We start from the raw sequence: 15,166 nt of genomic DNA on the forward strand, positions 1-15,166 counted from the left end.
CCCTGAAACCCTCTGGGATCAGTTGAAGACTACCATACTGCAATCCACTGAAGAGGTACTGGGCTTCTCCTCCAGGAAAAACAAGGACTGGTTTGACGAAAACAGCCAGGAAATCCAGGAGCTGCTGGCAAAGAAGCGAGCTGCCCACCAGGCTCACCTTACAAAGCCGTCCTGTCCAGAGAAGAAACAAGCCTTCCGTCGCGCATGCAGCCATCTTCAGCGCAAACTCCGGGAGATCCAAAATGAGTGGTGGACTAGCCTCGCCAAACGAACACAGCTCAGCGCGGACATTGGCGACTTCAGGGGTTTCTACGAGGCTCTAAAGGCTGTGTACGGCCCCTCACCCCAAGTCCAAAGCCCGCTGCGCAGCTCAGACGGCAAAGTCCTCCTCAGCGACAAGATCTCCATCCTCAACCGATGGTCAGAACACTTCCAATCTCTTTTCAGTGCCAACCGCTCAGTCCAAGATTCCGCCCTGCTCCAGCTCCCTCAACAGCCCCTAAGGCTAGAGCTGGATGAGGTTCCCACCCTGGATGAGACATATAAGGCAATCGAACAACTGAAAAGTGGCAAAGCAGCAGGTATGGATGGAATCCCCCCAGAAGTCTGGAAGGCTGGCGGCAAAACTCTGCATGCCAAACTGCATGAGTTTTTCAGGCTTTGTTGGGACCAAGGTAAACTGCCTCAGGATCTTCGTGATGCTACCATCATCACCCTGTACAAAAACAAAGGCGAGAAATCAGACTGCTCAAACTACAGGGGAATCACGTTGCTCTCCATTGCAGGCAAAATCTTCGCTAGGATTCTACTAAATAGAATAATACCTAGTGTCGCCGAGAATATTCTCCAGAATATTCTCCCAGAATCACAGTGCGGCTTTCGCGCAAACAGAGGAACCACTGACATGGTCTTTGCCCTCAGACAGCTCCAAGAAAAGTGCAGAGAACAAAACAAAGGACTCTACATCACCTTTGTTGACCTCACCAAAGCCTTCGACACCGTGAGCAGGAAAGGGCTTTGGCAAATACTAGAGCGCATCGGATGTCCCACAAAGTTCCTCAACATGATTATCCAACTGCACGAAAACCAACAAGGTCGGGTCAGATACAGCAATGAGCTCTCTGAACCCTTCTCCATTAACAATGGCGTGAAGCAAGGCTGTGTTCTCGCACCAACCCTCTTTCAATCTTCTTCAGCATGATGCTGAACCAAGCCATGAAAGACCCCAACAATGAAGACGCTGTTTACATCCGGTACCGCACGGATGGCAGTCTCTTCAATCTGAGGCGCCTGCAAGCTCACACCAAGACACAAGAGAAACTTGTCCGTGAACTACTCTTTGCAGATGATGCCGCTTTAGTTGCCCATTCAGAGCCAGCTCTTCAGCGCTTGACGTCCTTGCTTTGCGGAAACTGCCAAAATGTTTGGCCTGGAAGTCAGCCTGAAGAAAACTGAGGTCCTCCATCAGCCAGCTCCCCACCATGACTACCAGCCCCCCCACATCTCCATCGGGGCACACAAAACTCAAAACGGTCAACCAGTTTACCTATCTCGGCTGCACCATTTCATCAGATGCAAGGATCGACAATGAGATAGACAACCAGACTCGCCAAGGCAAATAGCGCCTTTGGAAGACTACACAAAAGAGTCTGGAAAAACAACCAACTGAAAAACCTCACAAAGATAAGCGTATACAGAGCCGTTGTCATACCCACACTCCTGTTTGGCTCCGAATCATGGGTCCTCTACCGGCACCACCTACGGCTCCTAGAACGCTTCCACCAGCGTTGTCTCCGCTCCATCCTCAACATCCATTGGAGCGCTTTCATCCCTAACGTCGAAGTACTCGAGATGGCAGAGGTCGACAGCATCGAGTCCACGCTGCTGAAGATCCAGCTGCGCTGGGTGGGTCACGTCTCCAAAATGGAGGACCATCGCCTTCCCAAGATCGTGTTATATGGCGAGCTCTCCACTGGCCACCGTGACAGAGGTGCACCAAAGAAAAGGTACAAGGACTGCCTAAAGAAATCTCTTGGTGCCTGCCACATTGACCACCGCCAGTGGGCTGATAACGCCTCAAACCGTGCATCTTGGCGCCTCACAGTTGGCGGGCAGCAACCTCCTTTGAAGAAGACCGCAGAGCCCACCTCACTGACAAAAGGCAAAGAAGGAAAAACCCAACACCCAACCCCAACCAACCAATTTTCCCCTGCAACCACTGCAACCATGTCTGCCTGTCCCGCATCGGACTTGTCAGCCACAAACGAGCCTGCAGCTGACGTGGACTTTTACCCCCTCCATAAATCTTCGTCCGCGAAGCCAAGCCAAAGAAAGAAGAAGATACTCAAGCCGGAAACGTTGATGTACCTTTACCTTTGCTGAATAAAGTATTCATACCTTGATGAAAGGCTCAAGCCTGACCCGTTGATGATGTCCCTTTGCTGTCTAAAGCACACTGTGTGACCAGCTGAGTTTCTCCAGCATCGTGTTTTTACTTCATCCACGGTGTCTGCAGGATTTCGAGTTTTACTCATGAAGAAAGAGACAAATTACCAGACCCCGCAGGGAAGACAATTTGGGAGGCAGGGCCGAGCCTGGACCCCAACCCAGCCAGAGCCAGCAAGCAGCATGGAAATGAAACCTCCCGAGAGGACCCACCACTTTCCAAACAGCGAGGAGCGGGGCACCAATCTCTCCCTCTTACCGACTTCGATGGGCCGTCTCCATGGCGACCGCCGCTCCCTGTGCTTGGCCCCGCCGCTCCGTGGGGCTGGAACACCTCGGCGGCCGACGGCCCTGAGAGGAACTCGCCGATTGGTCGGCGGCGGGCGCCGGTGCCGGGTTATTCCGAAATCGCGCACTACCCGACGTAAGGCGGGCCAATGGGAAAGCCCCTGCAGTTCGCGTGGCGCCGGCAGGAAGTGAAGTGAGGGAAAAGTGCGGTGAGGGGTGCGTACGTGTGCGCGCGAGCGCGCGGCCGCGTGACGGTGAGTCGGAACCGGGACTGGACTGGGCGGTCAGAGAGGCGGGAGAGCCATCCTCGGGCACCCGTGGAGCCTTCACTCCAGGTAGAGTATCGCCCAGTCTTCCTGCACCAGCACGTTACCCCACCCTCCCCATCCCAGCGGGCTCCCCTCCCACCCCAGCGGGCTCCCCTCTTCAACTCCACCCCCCCACCCCAGCGGGCTCCCCACCAACCTCCTCCCCCACCCCCAGCGGCGTCCACTCTTCACCTCCTCCCCCACCCCACGCGGCCGCCCCTCTTCACCTTCCCCCCCCACCCCAGCGGGCTCCCCTCTTCACCTCCTCCCCCACCCTAGCAGGCTGCCCTCTTCACCACCTCCCCTACCCAGTGGGCTCACTTCACCAACCCCAACCCAGCGGGCTCCCTCTTCACTCCCCCCACCCCAGCGGGCTCCCCTCTTCACCTCCCCCCATCCCAGCGGGCTCCCCTCTTCACCTCCCCCCATCCCAGCGGGCTCCCCTCTTCACCTCCCCCCATCCAGCGGGCTCCCCTCTTCACCTCCCCCCCCCCCACCCCAGCGTGCTCCCCTCTTCACCACCTCCCCTACCCCAGCGGGCTCCCTTCACCTCCCCCCCACCCCAGTGGGCTCCCCTCTTCACCTCCTCGCCCACCCCAGCGGGCTCCCCCTTCACCTCCTCGCCCACCCCAGCGGGCTCCCCTCTTCACCTCCTCGCCCACCCCAGCGGGCTCCCCTCTTCACCTCCTCGCCCACCCCAGCGGGCTCCCCTCTTCACCTCCTCGCCCACCCCAGCGGGCTCCCCTCTTCACCTCCTCGCCCACCCCAGCGGGCTCCCCTCTTCACCTCCTCGCCCACCCCAGCGGGCTCCCCTCTTCACCTCCTCGCCCACCCAGCGGGCTCCCCTCTTCACCTCCTCGCCCACCCCAGCGGGCTCCCCTCTTCACCTCCTCGCCCACCCCAGCGGGCTCCCCTCTTCACCTCCTCGCCCACCCCAGCGGGCCTCCCCTCTTCACCTCCTCGCCCACCCCAGCGGGCTCCCCTCTTCACCTCCTCGCCCACCCCAGCGGGCTCCCCTCTTCACCTCCCCCCACCCCAGCGGGCTCCCCTCTTCACCTCCCCCCACCCCAGCGGGCTCCCCTCTTCACCTCCCCCACCCCAGCGTGCTCCCCTCTTCACCACCTCCCCTACCCCAGCGTGCTCCCCTCTTCACCACCTCCCCTACCCAGCGGGCTCCCTTCACCTCCCCCCCACCCCAGTGGGCTCCCCTCTTCACCTCCTCGCCCACCCCAGCGGCTCCCCTCTTCACCTCCTCGCCCACCCCAGCGGGCTCCCCTCTTCACCTCCTCGCCCACCCCAGCGGGCTCCCCTCTTCACCTCGCTCGCCCACCCCAGCGGGCTCCCCTCTTCACCTCCTCGCCCACCCCAGCGGCTCCCTCTTCACCTCCTCGCCCACCCCGGCGGGCTCCCCTCTTCACCTCCTCGCCCACCCCGGCGGGCTCCGCTCTTCACCTCCCTCTCTCCCAACCCGGCGGGCTCCCCTCTTCAACACCTTCACACCCACCCTGGCAGGCTCCCCTCTTCACCTCCCTCCCACCCCACACTGGCGGGCTCCCCTCTTCACCTCCCTCCCTCCCACCCCGGCGGGCTCCCCTCTTCACCTCCCTCCCTCCCACCCTGGCGGGCTCCCCATTTCACCACATCCACCCCGGCGGGCTCCGCTCTTCACGTCCCTCCCACCCACACCGGCGGGCTTCGCTCTTCACCTCCCCCACCACCCCATTGGGCTCCCCTCTTCCACCTCCTCCCCCACCCCAGCAGGCTCCCATCTTCATCACCTCCCCTACCCTTGCGGCTCCCCTCTTCATCTCCTTCCCCACCCCAGCGGGCTTCTTTGTTTGCCTCCCCCCCCCCACTGCATCTGGTTACCCTTTTCACCTCACCCCCCCACCCCACTGTCTCCCCTCTTCATCACCCCCCACCCCGGCGGGCTCCCTTTACCTCCCTCCCACCCCAGCGGGCTCCCCTCTTCACCTCCTTCCCTACCCCAGCGGGCTCCCCTCTTCACCTCCTCCCCTACCCCAGCGGGCTCCCCTCTTCACCTCCTCCCCTACCCCAGCGGGCTCCCCTCTTCACCTCCTCCCCTACCCCAGCGGGCTCCTCTCTTCACCTTCTTTCCTACCCCAGCGGGCTCCCCTCTTCACCTCCCCCCCCACCACCCCAGCGGACTCCCCTCTTCACCTCCTCCCCCACCCCAGCGGGCTCCCCTCTTCACCTCCTCGCCCACCCCAGTGGGCTCCCCTCTTCAACTCCTCGGCCACCCCAGCGGGCTCCCCTCTTCACCTCCTCGCCCACCCCGGAGGGCTCCCCTCTTCACCTCCTCGCCCACCCCAGCGGGCTCCCCTCTTCACCTCCTCGCCCACCCCAGCGGGCTCCCCTCTTCACCTCCTCGACCACCCCGGCGGGCTCCCCTCTTCACCTCCCTCTCTCCCAACCCGGCGGGCACCCCTCTTCAACACCTTCACACCCACCCCGGCGGGCTCCCCTCTTCACCTCCCTCCCACCCACCCCGGCGGGCTCCCCTCTTCACCTCCCTCCCACCCACCCCGGAGGTCTCCCCTCTTCACCTCCTCGCCCACCCCGGAGGGCTCCCCTCTTCACCTCCTCGCCCACCCCAGCGGGCTCCACTCTTCACCTCCGCCCCCCCCACCCCAGCGGGCTCCACTCTTCACCTCCCCCCCCCCCACCCCAGCGGGCTCCCCACTTCACTTCCCTCCCCCCCACCCCAGCGGGCTCCCCTCTTCACATCCCCCCACACCCCAGCGGGCTCCCCCCTTCACCTCCCCCCCACCCCAGCGGCTCCCCCCTTCACCTCCCCCCCACCCCAGCGGGCTCCCCCCTTCACCTCCCCCCCACCCCAGCGGGCTCCCCTCTTCACCTCCCCCCCACCCCAGCGGGCTCCCCTCTTCACCTCCCCCCACCCCAGCGGGCTCCCCTCTTCACCTCCCCCCACCCCAGCGGGCTCCCTTCACCTCCCCCCCCCGCCCCCACCCCAGCGTGCTCCCCTCTTCACCACCTCCCCTACCCCAGCGGGCTCCCTTCACCTCCCCCCCACCCCAGTGGGCTCCCCTCTTCACCTCCTCGCCCACCCCAGCGGGCTCTCCTCTTCACCTCCTCGCCCACCCCAGCGGGCTCCCCTCTTCACCTCCCTCTCTCCCAACCCGGCGGGCTCCCCTCTTCAACACCTTCACACCCACCCCGGCAGGCTCCCCTCTTCACCTCCCTCCCACCCACCCCGGCGGGCTCCCCTCTTCACCTCCCTCCCACCCACCCCGGAGGTCTCCCCTCTTCACCTCCCTCCCACCCACCCCGGCGGGCTCCACTCTTCATCTCCCTCCCTCCCACCCCGGCGGGCTCTCCTCTTCACCACCGTCCCACCCACCCCGGCGGACTCCCCTCTTCACCTCCCTCCCACCCACCCCTCTTCAACTCCCTCCCACCCACCCCTCTTCACCTCCCTCCCACCCACCCCTCTTCACCTCCCTCCCACCCACCCCTCTTCACCTCTCTCCCACCCACCCCTGCAGGCTCGCTTCTTCACCTCCCTCCCACCCACCCCGGCGGGCTGGCCTCTTCACCTCCCACCCACCCACCCCGGCTGGCTCCCCTCTTCACCTCCCTCCCTCCCACCCCGGCGGGCTCCCATTTCGCCTCACCCACCCCGGCGGGCTCCCTTCTTCACCTCCCTCCCACCCCATTGGGCTCCCCTCTTCACCTCCCTCCCCCCACCCCAGCGGGCTCCCCTCTTCACTTCCCTCCCACCCATCCCAACGGGCTCCCTTCTTCACCTCCATACCACCCACCCCGGAGGGCTCGCTTCTTCACCTCCCTCCCACCAACCCCAGCGGGCTCCCCTCTTCAACTCCTCGGCCACCCCAGCGGGCTCCCCTCTTCACCTCCTCGCCCACCCCGGAGGGCTCCCCTCTTCACCTCCTCGCCCACCCCAGCGGGCTCCCCTCTTCACCTCCTCGCCCACCCCAGCGGGCTCCCCTCTTCACCTCCTCGACCACCCCGGCGGGCTCCCCTCTTCACCTCCCTCTCTCCCAACCCGGCGGGCACCCCTCTTCAACACCTTCACACCCACCCCGGCGGGCTCCCCTCTTCACCTCCCTCCCACCCACCCAGGCGGGCTCCCCTCTTCACCTCCCTCCCACCCACCCCGGAGGTCTCCCCTCTTCACCTCCTCGCCCACCCCGGAGGGCTCCCCTCTTCACCTCCTCGCCCACCCCAGCGGGCTCCCCTCTTCACCTCCTCGCCCACCCCAGCGGGCTCCCCTCTTCACCTCCTCGCCCACTCCAGCGGGCTCCCCTCTTTACCTCCTCGCCCACCCCGGCGGGCTCCCCTCTTCAACACCTTCACACCCACCCCGGCAGGCTCCCCTCTTCACCTCCCTCCCACCCACACTGGCGGGCTCCCCTCTTCAACTCCCTCCCACCCACCCCGGCGGGCTCCCCTCTTCACCTCCCTTCCTCCCACCCCGGTGGGCTCCCCATTTCACCTCACCCACCCCGGCGGGCTCCGCTCTTCACGTCCCTCCCACCCAAACCGGCGGGCTTCTCTCTTCACCACCCCCACCACCCCATTGGGCTCCCCTCTTCACCTCCTCCCCCACCCCAGCAGGCTCTCCTCTTCATCACCTCCCCTACCCTTGCGGCCTCCCCTCTTCACCTCCTTCCCCACCCCAGCGGGCTTCTTTCTTTGCCTCTCCCCCCCCCCACTGCATCTGGTTACCCTCTTCACCTCACCCCCCCACCCCACTGTCTCCCCTCTTCATCACCCCCCACCCCAGCGGGCTCTCCTCTTCACCTCCCTCCCACCCACCACGGCGGGCTCCCCTCTTCTCCTCCCTCCCGCCCACCCCTGTTGCCTTCCCTCTTCACCTCTCTCCCACCCACCCCGGCGGGCTCTCCTCTTCATCTCCCTCCCTCCCACCCCGGCGGGCTCTCCTCTTCACCTCCCTCCCCCCCACCCCGGCGGGCTCTCCTCTTCACCTCCCCCCCCACCCCAGCGGGCTCCCCTCTTCACTTCCCTCCCACCCATCCCAGCGGGCTCCCCTCTTCACCTCCCTCCCACCCACCCCGGCAGGCTCCCCTCATCCCCTCCTCCCACCCACTCCGGCGGGCTCCCCTCTTCACCTTCCTCCCACCCACCCCGGCGGACTCCCCTCTTCACCTTCCTCCCACCCACCCCGGCGGGCTCGCTTCTTCACCTCCCTCCCACCAACCCCGGCGGGCTGGCCTCTTCACCTCCCACCCACCCACCCCGGCTGGCTCCTCTCTTCACCTCCCTCGCTCCCACCCCCGGCGGGCTCCCCATTTCACCTCACCCACCCCGGCGGGCTCCCTTCTTCACCTCCCTCCTACCCCAGCGGGCTCCCCTCTTCACCTCCTCCCCTATCCCAGCGGGCTCCCCTCTTCACCTCTTCCCCTATCCCAGCGGGCTCCTCTCTTCACCTCCTCCCCTACCCCAGCGGGCTCCGCTCTTCACCTCCTCCCCTACCCCAGCGGGCTACCCACTTCACCTTCTCCCCTACCCCAGCGGGCTCCCCCTCTTCACGTTCTCCCCTACCCCAGCGGGCTCCCCTCTTCACCTCCCCCCCCCACCCCAGCGGGCTCCCCTCTTCACCTCCTCCCCTACCCCAGCGGGCTCCCCTCTTCACCTCCCCCCCCCCACCCCAGCGGGCTCCACTCTTCACCTCCGCCCCCCCCACCCCAGCGGGCTCCACTCTTCACCTCCCCCCCCCCCACCCCAGCGGGCTCCCCACTTCACTTCCCTCCCACCCACCCCAGCGGGCTCCCCTCTTCACCTCCCCCCACCCCAGCGGGCTCCCCTCTTCACCTCCCCCCACCCCAGCGGGCTCCCCTCTTCACATCCCCCCCCCACCCCAGCGGGCTCCCCTCTTCACATCCCCCCCCCACCCCAGCGGGCTCCCCTCTTCACATCCCCCCACACCCCAGCGGGCTCCCTTCACCTCCCCCCCCCGTCCCCACCCCAGCGTGCTCCCCTCTTCACCACCTCCCCTACCCCAGCGGGCTCCCTTCACCTCCCCCCCACCCCAGTGGGCTCCCCTCTTCACCTCGTCGCCCACCCCAGCGGGCTCCCCTCTTCACCTCCTCGCCCACCCCAGCGGGCTCTCCTCTTCACCTCCTTGCCCACCCCAGCGGGCTCTCCTCTTCACCTCCTCGCCCACCCCAGCGGGCTCCCCTCTTCACCTCCCTCTCTCCCAACCCGGCGGGCTCCCCTCTTCACCTCCCTCCCACCCACCCCGGAGGTCTCCCCTCTTCACCTCCCTCCCACCCACCCCGGCGGGCTCCACTCTTCATCTCCCTCCCTCCCACCCCGGCGGGCTCTCCTCTTCACCTCCGTCCCACCCACCCCGGCGGACTCCCCTCTTCACCTCCCTCCCACCCACCCCTCTTCACCTCCCTCCCACCCACCCCTCTTCACCTCCCTCCACCCACCCCGGCAGGCTCGCTTCTTCACCTCCCTCCCACCAACCCCGGCGGGCTGGCCTCTTCACCTCCCACCCACCCACCCCGGCTGGCTCCCCTCTTCACCTCCCTCCCTCCCACCCCGGCGGGCTCCCCATTTCACCTCACCCACCCCGGCGGGCTCCCTTCTTCACCTCCCTCCCACCCCATTGGGCTCCCCTCTTCACCTCCCTCCCCCCACCCCAGCGGGCTCCCCTCTTCACTTCCCTCCCACCCATCCCAACGGGCTCCCTTCTTCACCTCCATACCACCCACCCCGGAGGGCTCGCTTCTTCACCTCCCTCCCACCAACCCCAGCGTGCTGGCCTCTTCACCTCCCACCCACCCACCCCGGCGGGCTCCCCATTTCACCTCACCCACCCCGGCGGGCTCCCCATTTCACCTCACCCACCCCGGCGGGCTCCCCATTTCACCTCACCCACCCCGGCGGGCTCCCCATTTCACCTCACCCACCCCGGCGGGCTCCCCATTTCACCTCACCCACCCCGGCGGGCTCCCCATTTCACCTCACCCACCCCGGCGGGCTCCCCATTTCACCTCACCCACCCCGGCGGGCTCCCCATTTCACCTCACCCACCCCGGCGGGCTCCCCATTTCACCTCACCCACCCCGGCGGGCTCCCCATTTCACCTCACCCACCCCGGCGGGCTCCCCATTTCACCTCACCCACCCCGGCGGGCTCCCCATTTCACCTCACCCACCCCGGCGGGCTCCCCATTTCACCTCACCCACCCCGGCGGGCTCCCCATTTCACCTCACCCACCCCGGCGGGCTCCCCATTTCACCTCACCCACCCCGGCGGGCTCCCCATTTCACCTCACCCACCCCGGCGGGCTCCCCATTTCACCTCACCCACCCCGGCGGGCTCCCCATTTCACCTCACCCACCCCGGCGGGCTCCCCATTTCACCTCACCCACCCCGGCGGGCTCCCCATTTCACCTCACCCACCCCGGCGGGCTCCCCATTTCACCTCACCCACCCCGGCGGGCTCCCCATTTCACCTCACCCACCCCGGCGGGCTCCCCATTTCACCTCACCCACCCCGGCGGGCTCCGCTCTTCACGTCCCTCCCACCCACACCGGTGGGCTTCGCTCTTCACCTCCCCCACCACCCCATTGGGCTCCCCTCTTCACCTCCCTCCCCCCACCCCGGCGGGTTCCCCTCTTCACCTCCCTCCCACACACCCCGGCGGGTTCCCCTCTTCACCTCTCTCCCACACACCCCGGCGGGCTCCCCTCTTCATCACCCCCCACCACAGTGGGCTCCCCTCTTCCCATTTCCCCCCACCCCACTGGGCTCCCCTCTTCCCCTTCCCCGCCCACCCCAGCAGGCTCCACTTTTCAACTTTCCCCCCACCCCAGCGGGCTCCCCTCTTCACCTCCCCCCCCACCCCAGCGGGCTCCCCTCTTCACCTCCCCCCCACCCCAGCGGGCTCCCCTCTTCACCTCCCCCCCACCCCAGCGGGCTCCCCTCTTCACCTCCCCCCCACCCCAGCGGGCTCCCCTCTTCACCTCCCCCCCACCCCAGCGGGCTCCCCTCTTCACCTCCCCCCCACCCCAGCGGGCTCCCCTCTTCACCTCCCCCCCACCCCAGCGGGCTCCCCTCTTCACCTCTTCCCTCCCCCACCCCAGCGGGATCCCCCCTTCACCACCCCCCCCACCCCAGCGGGCTCCCCTCTTCACCTCCTCCCCTACCCCAGCGGGCTCCCCTCTTCACCTCCCCCCCCCCCCCACCCCAGCGGGCTCCACTCTTCACCTCCGCCCCCCCCACCCCAGCGGGCTCCACTCTTCACCTCCCCCCCCCCACCCCAGCGGGCTCCCCACTTCACTTCCCTCCCACCCACCCCAGCGGGCTCCCCTCTTCACCTCCCCCCACCCCAGCGGGCTCCCCTCTTCACCTCCCCCCACCCCAGCGGGCTCCCCTCTTCACCTCCCCCCACCCCAGCGGGCTCCCCTCTTCACATCCCCCCCCCACCCCAGCGGGCTCCCCTCTTCACATCCCCCCCCCCACCCCAGCGGGCTCCCCTCTTCACATCCCCCCACACCCCAGCGGGCTCCCTTCACCTCCCCCCCCCCGCCCCCACCCCAGCGTGCTCCCCTCTTCACCACCTCCCCTACCCCAGCGGGCTCCCTTCACCTCCCCCCCACCCCAGTGGGCTCCCCTCTTCACCTCGTCGCCCACCCCAGCGGGCTCCCCTCTTCACCTCCTCGCCCACCCCAGCGGGCTCTCCTCTTCACCTCCTCGCCCACCCCAGCGGGCTCTCCTCTTCACCTCCTCGCCCACCCCAGCGGGCACCCCTCTTCACCTCCCTCTCTCCCAACCCGGCGGGCTCCCCTCTTCAACACCTTCACACCCACCCCGGCGGGCTCCCCTCTTCACCTCGCTCCCACCCACCCCGGCGGGCTCCCCTCTTCACCTCCCTCCCACCCACCCCGGAGGTCTCCCCTCTTCACCTCCCTCCCACCCACCCCGGCGGGCTCCACTCTTCATCTCCCTCCCTCCCACCCCGGCGGGCTCTCCTCTTCACCTCCGTCCCACCCACCCCGGCGGACTCCCCTCTTCACCTCCCTCCCACCCACCCCTCTTCACCTCCCTCCCACCCACCCCTCTTCACCTCCCTCCCACCCACCCCGGCAGGCTCGCTTCTTCACCTCCCTCCCACCAACCCCGGCGGGCTGGCCTCTTCACCTCCCACCCACCCACCCCGGCTGGCTCCCCTCTTCACCTCCCTCCCTCCCACCCCGGCGGGCTCCCCATTTCACCTCACCCACCCCGGCGGGCTCCCTTCTTCACCTCCCTCCCACCCCATTGGGCTCCCCTCTTCACCTCCCTCCCCCCACCCCAGCGGGCTCCCCTCTTCACTTCCCTCCCACCCATCCCAACGGGCTCCCTTCTTCACCTCCATACCACCCACCCCGGAGGGCTCGCTTCTTCACCTCCCTCCCACCAACCCCAGCGGGCTGGCCTCTTCACCTCCCACCCACCCACCCCGGCGGGCTCCCCATTTCACCTCACCCACCCCGGCGGCTCCCATTTCACCTCACCCACCCCGGCGGGCTCCCCATTTCACCTCACCCACCCCGGCGGGCTCCCCATTTCACCTCACCCACCCCGGCGGGCTCCCCATTTCACCTCACCCACCCCGGCGGGCTCCCCATTTCACCTCACCCACCCCGGCGGGCTCCCCATTTCACCTCACCCACCCCGGCGGGCTCCCCATTTCACCTCACCCACCCCGGCGGGCTCCCCATTTCACCTCACCCACCCCGGCGGGCTCCCCATTTCACCTCACCCACCCCGGCGGGCTCCCCATTTCACCTCACCCACCCCGGCGGGCTCCCCATTTCACCTCACCCACCCCGGCGGGCTCCCCATTTCACCTCACCCACCCCGGCGGGCTCCCCATTTCACCTCACCCACCCCGGCGGGCTCCCCATTTCACCTCACCCACCCCGGCGGGCTCCCCATTTCACCTCACCCACCCCGGCGGGCTCCCCATTTCACCTCACCCACCCCGGCGGGCTCCCCATTTCACCTCACCCACCCCGGCGGGCTCCCCATTTCACCTCACCCACCCCGGCGGGCTCCCCATTTCACCTCACCCACCCCGGCGGGCTCCGCTCTTCACGTCCCTCCCACCCACACCGGCGGGCTTCGCTCTTCACCTCCCCCACCACCCCATTGGGCTCCCCTCTTCACCTCCCTCCCCCCACCCCGGCGGGTTCCCCTCTTCACCTCCCTCCCACACACCCCGGCGGGTTCCCCTCTTCACCTCTCTCCCACACACCCCGGCGGGCTCCCCTCTTCATCACCCCCCACCACAGTGGGCTCCCCTCTTCCCATTTCCCCCCACCCCACTGGGCTCCCCTCTTCCCCGCCCACCCCAGCAGGCTCCACTTTTCAACTTTCCCCCCCCCACCCCAGCGGGCTCCCCTCTTCACCTCCCCCCCACCCCAGCGGGCTCCCCTCTTCACCTCCCCCCCACCCCAGCGGGCTCCCCTCTTCACCTCCCCCCCACCCCAGCGGGCTCCCCTCTTCACCTCCCCCCCACCCCAGCGGGCTCCCCTCTTCACCTCCCCCCCACCCCAGCGGGCTCCCCTCTTCACCTCTTCCCTCCCCCACCCCAGCGGGATCCCCCCTTCACCACCCCCCCCACCCCAGCGGGCTCCCCTCTTCACCTCCCCCCCACCCCAGCGGGCTCCCCTCTTCACCTCCCCCACCCAGCGGGCTCCCCTCTTCACCTCCTCGCTCACCCCAGCGGGCTCCCCTCTTCACCTCCTCGCTCACCCCAGCGGGCTCCCCTCTTCACCTCCTCGCTCACCCCAGCGGGCTCCCCTCTTCACCTCCTCGCTCACCCCAGCGGGCTCCCTCTTCACCTCCTCGACCACCCCCAGCGGCTCCCCTCTTCACCTCCTCGACCACCCCAGCGGGCTCCCTCTTCACCTCCTCGACCACCCCAGCGGGCTCCCCTCTTCATCTCCATCTCTCCCAACCCGGCGGGCTCCCCTCTTCAACACCTTCACACCCACCCCGGCGGACTCCCCCTCTTCACCACCCCCCCCCCCCCAGCGGGCTCCCCTCCTCACCTCCCCCCCCACCCCAGCGGGCTCCCCTCCTCACCTCCCCCCCCACCCCAGCGGGCTCCCCTCCTCACCTCCCCCCCCACCCCAGCGGGCTCCCCTCTTCACCTCCTCCCCTACCCCAGCAGGCTCCCCTCTTCACCTCCCCTACCCACCCCAGCGGGCTCCCCTCTTCACTTCCCTCCCACCCAACCCGGCGGGCTCCCCTCTTCAACTCCCTCCCACCCACCCCGGCGGGCTCCCCTCTTCACCTCCCTCCCTCCCACCCCGGCGGGCTCCCCATTTCACCTAACCCACCCCGGCGGGCTCCGCTCTTCACGTCCCTCCCACCCACACCGGCGGGCTTTGCTCTTCACCTCCCCCACCACCCCATTGGGCTCCCTTCTTCAACTCCTGCCCCACCAGCAGGCTGCCCTCTTCATCACCTCCCCTACCCTTGCGGGCTCCCTCTTCACCTTCTTACCCACCCCAGTGTGCTTCTTTCTTTGCCTCCCCCCCCCCCCACTGCATCTGGTTACCCTCTTCACCTCATCCCCCCACCCCACTGTCTCCCCTCTTCATCACCCCCCTCCCCTGCGGGCTCACCTCTTAACCTCTCTCCCTCCCAGCCCGGCGGGCTCCCTTCTTCACCTCTTTCTCACCCACTCCGGCAGGCTCACCTCTTCACCTCCCTCCCACCCACCCCGGCGGGCTCCCCTCTTCTCCTCCCTCCCGCCCACCCCTGTTGGCTTCCCTCTTCACCTCCATCCCGCCCTCACCGGCGGGCTCCCCTCTTCACCTCCCTCCCATCCACCCCCAGCGGGCTCGCCTCTTCACCTCCCCCCCCCACCCAGCGGGCTCCCCCTCTTCACCTCCCCCTCCCACCCCAGCGGGCTCCCCGCCTTCACCTCCCCCCCCACCCAAGCGGGCTCCCCTCTTCACCTCCCCCCCCACTCCAGCGGGCTCCCCTCTTCACCTCCCCCTCACCCCAGCGGCTCCCCTCTTCACCTCCCCCACCCCAGCGGGCTCCCCTCTCCACCTCCCACCCCCCCACCCCAGCGGGCTCCCTCTTC

The 15,166-nt window shown here is 67.7% G+C and overlaps 1 protein-coding gene across 7 annotated transcripts in view; it reads left to right on the forward strand.

The window, feature by feature from the left end:
* Positions 1-2,918: 2,918 nt before the first annotated feature.
* Positions 2,919-15,166, forward strand: part of LOC138761450 (uncharacterized) — a 108,902-nt gene continuing 96,654 nt past the window's right edge. For all 7 annotated transcript variants that reach the window (XM_069933625.1, XM_069933629.1, XM_069933622.1 and 4 more), the window contains exon 1: positions 2,919-3,068. The gene's annotated coding sequence lies outside the window, so the exon portion shown is untranslated. The remainder of the gene's footprint in view (positions 3,069-15,166) is intronic.

The sequence above is a fragment of the Narcine bancroftii genome, chromosome 4 (genome assembly GCF_036971445.1).
Source record: "Narcine bancroftii isolate sNarBan1 chromosome 4, sNarBan1.hap1, whole genome shotgun sequence".
In the NCBI taxonomy this organism is placed as follows: domain Eukaryota; kingdom Metazoa; phylum Chordata; class Chondrichthyes; order Torpediniformes; family Narcinidae; genus Narcine; species Narcine bancroftii.